This window comes from Penaeus vannamei, chromosome 6 (assembly GCF_042767895.1).
Source record: "Penaeus vannamei isolate JL-2024 chromosome 6, ASM4276789v1, whole genome shotgun sequence".
In the NCBI taxonomy this organism is placed as follows: Eukaryota; Metazoa; Arthropoda; class Malacostraca; order Decapoda; family Penaeidae; genus Penaeus; species Penaeus vannamei.
In genome coordinates, this window is record NC_091554.1 from 2,969,418 (window position 1) to 2,974,417 (window position 5,000).

Sequence of the window (5,000 nt, forward strand, 5' to 3'; positions counted from 1 at the left end):
TGATGTAAGTATGCATACATGTGTACACTCATGTATGTGTGTACGCACGCGCGCGCGCGCGCGCGTGTGTGTGTATGTTTAGAAACTTCACAATTGCAAATCAACCAAGATATTCGAACGTTGGGAAAGCAGCTTCTCCTTCTCCACCCAGCCCCTATCTCCCTATCTCCCTCCCTTTCCCACTCCCACTTCCATTTCTTCTATTTACATCAGAAGCCCAGCCCTCAAAAGTCCATTAGCTCCCACGGGCCTTGAGTAACCTTGGGGGTTAATCGAGGGACCCGCGGTTCGGACGGGTGACGGCCGAGTTCAATCATTCTCACTGAAGAAAATATTCGAAGTATTCGCGTGCATGACGGTGCGACGGCGAAGGAGGGAATAAGAGAAAATTTGAGATCTATTTTCTGAAAAAAAAAAATAAATAAAGGAAATGGGTGGGGCTGCGACCAAGCCTCCCCTCTCTCGGAGTGTAAAGCCTATAATCTTAGCCATTGTCTAAACTTTGGTCCAGACTTCAAACGCAAACGCTAAACCTAATCAAAGTGCATGAGGCGGAACAGACAATTAATGCAGGCAACTCTAATGAGAATACGACACACCCTCCCTGCCTGCCTGCCCCCCCCCCCATCTCTCTCTCTCTCTCTCTCTCTCTCTCTCTCTCTCTCTCTCTCTCTCTCTCTCTCTCTCTCTCTCTCTCTCTCTCTCTCTCTCTCTCTCTCTCTCTCTCTCTCTCTCGTGACGTCAAATACCAAAGAGACTCACGAAGCGAGAAGCACTAAGCGAGGGAAGGTCAAGCCCATCTTCTCAGTGCCATATAATATGTCTTCATCATATTCTATTTGCCACCCTCCCTTCACTAGCGCCGTGTTCGACTAGCGAAGCTACGAATACGAACATCCGTCTTATCACAGCCCTTATCTCTTATCGCACATTACGTCACCTGGCCAAGATTCCCAACCTGGGTAGAAACAGGCAGGAAGGAGTGCCTGGGCCTGTCACCGCGTCCTCACTTCCTTTTTAGATAGATATCCCAACAAACAGCTTAGAGTGCCGTCACACCGTAGATAGAAATATTCCCTTCAATTAAGAAACCACGAGCTCCTTGGACAGTTCAACCGATGAACCACCTCATCAGCGCTCTAACCAACCGATACATTACTGAAATCACCAATTAAACCGTCCACCTGACAATGAACCCGTGGCACAAATAGTCATAATGGGATACGATCAACTTTCCACAACCATTACAAGTGAGCACACACAGCTCTGAAATATTTTAGCCTACATACTGATACAGCAGACATTCACACGAGAACTTTGCTTATGTCTGTCCAATTTGGTTTATTAATAATTATTTGGATTATTATCTCAATATCATCATAATGACAGTTTTGCTCCACATCTATAAAAATACAAACTTACCATCAATCATGACTAGAAAATCATATCAGGTTCCAAAATCATAACATTGAAGAGCAGATTCATTTTTTTTCTCTCTCTGCAGTAAAATCATTAAAATGCATATAGCCTTTAATGATTGCTGCATGACCTAAATGTCAAACACTGAGCAACATCAACTGCCACGACCAAGAACATGATTTTGGAACAAAATTCATGACTAGTCTTCATTACATATCACAAATAGTGATCTCCTGTGAGCTTTGCAAAAATAAGCCCAATACTCAGATTTTCCCCCATTTTTATCCATACAAAGATTAGTAACGAGAGACTAAATGTAACTTGTCTAGGAATATATTGTTTAATACAAATTATTTTCTTCAACAGTTTTTCAATCTGTCCAAGCCATCTTCTCCAAGTAAAAAATGAATGAAGACAAATTTTCACAAAAAATCATTTCATACTAATGTGCTCCAAAAGTACATCAAATATTCATTGCATAAATACTGTAAATAAATTTATCTAAAACACGAAGCTGCCTGGACATTATACATACTTCATTGTTTTGTTAGTAAAATAGGATTTTTTTTTCAGATGCCAAAACATGTCTTTTGTCTGTGCCATACAAAATAGCTTTTACAAAAAAGGATATATATGATTTTATCATACAAATACGATATTATTATTATCACAAAACTGTAATGTATCAGATGGTTATATCAATAAATTGTATGGAATTAGTTAACAACACTTTCAAAGCATCTGAATCTCTTCTAAAATGACATGAGCACAAAATTACGGCACATATTTCATATATTGAATATAAAAATATGGAGAAATGTAAAAATGACACCTGAGCATCTATCCTTCTCCTCAGTACTCTGGCAAAGGCCAACAAATCATCACCACATATATTCCAGCAAGAAAAAGCTTGCAGTTCCTTCTGCTGATTTATCATCAAGTACGGTATAGTCGAAGCTTTGTCTTGCTAGAATACTGGTGGAGGTTTGTCGGGCTTTGCTAGAGCACAAAGGGCAGAGGTTGTGGCAGTCCCTCGACACTGCACAACTATCAAGTTGGACTTCACTTTCTACACAGTCTGTTACAGATCTTGGTATCTCATACAACACTGACAATAAAAGTTAAAAGTAACATTTCCAAAGCCACAACAGCATCATCTACATATTTACCAAGGGATGAATGTTGATTATCAACCAAAAAGCATTGTAGTCTAAGATTGTTATGCAAAAGTTGTACTTCTATGGAGATCTTAATTAACTATTCGCAGCATAAACTGGCTAGTTGCCAGACTCAAATACTCCAGATTGAGTAGTCTTCTTCCTTCTTAAAAATGTACTATCATTCCTTCCAATTAACTTTCTTCCTTGAACGGTTTTACCTGGCTCTGTGGCATCCCTCCCACATTGCTAAAGTGATAGACTGGTACAGCAACTTGTGCATATAACTTTACGACACTCAAGTATCTCTTTAAAGAATTGAAGTTTACAAACAATACTCTCATTCTTATCATTTTTTGTCAACAAGCTTTGAAATTCCAAACATGTCAATAGCATAAATAATATCTTCCCTTCTCTCTCGCTGGAAACAAACGTAAATTCAAATTCAATATCCATAAATAGGAGGCTAAAAAAAAAAGAATACATTAATTGAAAACAAATCTCTCAATGTTAGTTATTCACTTGGCTGTCACCTGTGTTAAGCCTAAGATACATATCAGTACCCTGTCCTGTTCACTGAATTATGATATCATTAGCGTTATTTCTCTATTTCTCTTTCCCATTAAATCAACATTTCGTATTTGCTTCTTTCCCGTCCTCACTTTCTTCCCAAATTTACCTTTCTCCAATTAATTCTCATACCCTCAGTTTCTCTTTTTCTGACTCTGTTTCCTTCTCTAAATCTTTCAGTTCTCTATTTTTCTCTCTCTTAGTTCCATATTTCTACATTTCCTCTCTTCATTTCTCACTTTCACCTGTCCTCTTGTCTTTCTTTCTCTCTGCCATATATGTCATTCTATTTCCAGAATACCATTATATTAATCTTCTATTTTCATTCCTTCTACAATTCTTCCCTCCCTTTCAACATTCATACACTCATTCCACTCTTTCTCCTTCCCTCTGTTCCTTTTCACCCTTTCTCCCTCTCATTCCACTTTTCTGTCACTCTCTTCCTTTCATGCATTTCTTTTACCCTTTCTATCCATTCCATTCTACTACTCCCTTCTCTTCTTTTACTCTTACTTCACTCTCTCTCCCTACATCCATATATCTCTCTCTCTCACCCTATATCCCCCTCTCTCTCTCCCCATATCTATATCTCTCTCACTCTCCCCATATCCATATCTCTCTCTCTCCCCATATCCATATATCTCTCTCTCCCCATATCCATATATCTCTCTCTCCCTATACGCTTTTCTCTCTTTCTGTTTCTCCATATCTCTCTCTCCCTATATCTCTATACCCATTTCTCTCATTTTCTTTCTCCATCTCCCTATCTTTCTCTCTCCATCTCTCCCCCTCTTTCTCCCTATCTCTCTCTCTCTCTCTCTCTCTTTCTCTATTTCATTCTCTCTCTCTCTCTCTCCCTCTCGAGTACGATGATGCGAGGGAGTCTGTACCAGCCTCTCACGAGTTCAAAAAAGTACCGATAATCCAGCGTGTCCGAAAGCTTTCTCGTCCCTCCCTGTCATTTCCCTCTGAAGGGTTATTTCAGCCTTGAAATGACACCAAAAACACGTCCTGAAAATGCCGAGCGACGCCACACTCCCTTCTAATTAATGAAAATATGTGGAGGTTTTTGAGGTCAAAGCCAAAACGTCAACATAAACCTAAAACTTACACGACTGCCCATTTTTATCGATAATCGTCCCGCTTCTCCGCTTAGGACGGTAATGTGACAACAAAAAACTATTCTGTGACTCACCAAAATCAAAAAATCTGCTCCTCGAAGCCAATCCAAGTCCCGAAACGCAAAGTTAACACAAAAGATTTACTCCCGAGATTTAGAATACGTCCTACGCCACTGAGATCCAAAGGAACACTGACGTTACACTTGTTTTCTCTTGCCTTCGTGGAGCTAAAACAAGTGACGATCGACCGTGCGCACGGATAATATTTTCTTGTTATTTGTGTTTTTCACCATATATTCAGCACATTTTCGGATTTAAATTTACTATATGATTTCTTATAATTATTAGGTACATTTTAGATTTATGTTCGAGCGTCCTGGAGGATTTGCTGATGTATTTTTTGTGTCTGACTGACCGATGAAAATGTCAATAAGGATACATCAGGATATCGATGGTAGTAATAATTATGATAGCGATAATAACTACTGTGGATAAACATTATTTTCTGGCTTATGGTAAATGCTGATAACTAAACAAAAACAGGATTACGGATGTTAAATGTCATCTAGTTACAATAAAGATTGTCCTGAAAAATGTATGAACATAAGATACGTCTTTCAAAGCGAAATATTAGGTATAAAACAAACTTATTCAACGTTTTATTATACTTATAATCATTACATTCTTCAAGAATTCTTAACTTTTGATATCCGATAAATTTCGCGGGGTACCA

General features: G+C 38.7%; 1 protein-coding gene across 2 annotated transcripts in view; it reads right to left on the reverse strand.

The window, feature by feature from the left end:
- Nucleotides 1-4,460, reverse strand: part of LOC113802513 (phospholipid-transporting ATPase VD) — a 138,319-nt gene extending 133,859 nt beyond the window's left edge. For both annotated transcript variants that reach the window (XR_011398609.1, XM_070122558.1), the window contains exon 1: nt 4,342-4,460. The gene's annotated coding sequence lies outside the window, so the exon portion shown is untranslated. The remainder of the gene's footprint in view (nt 1-4,341) is intronic.
- Nucleotides 4,461-5,000: the final 540 nt, after the last annotated feature.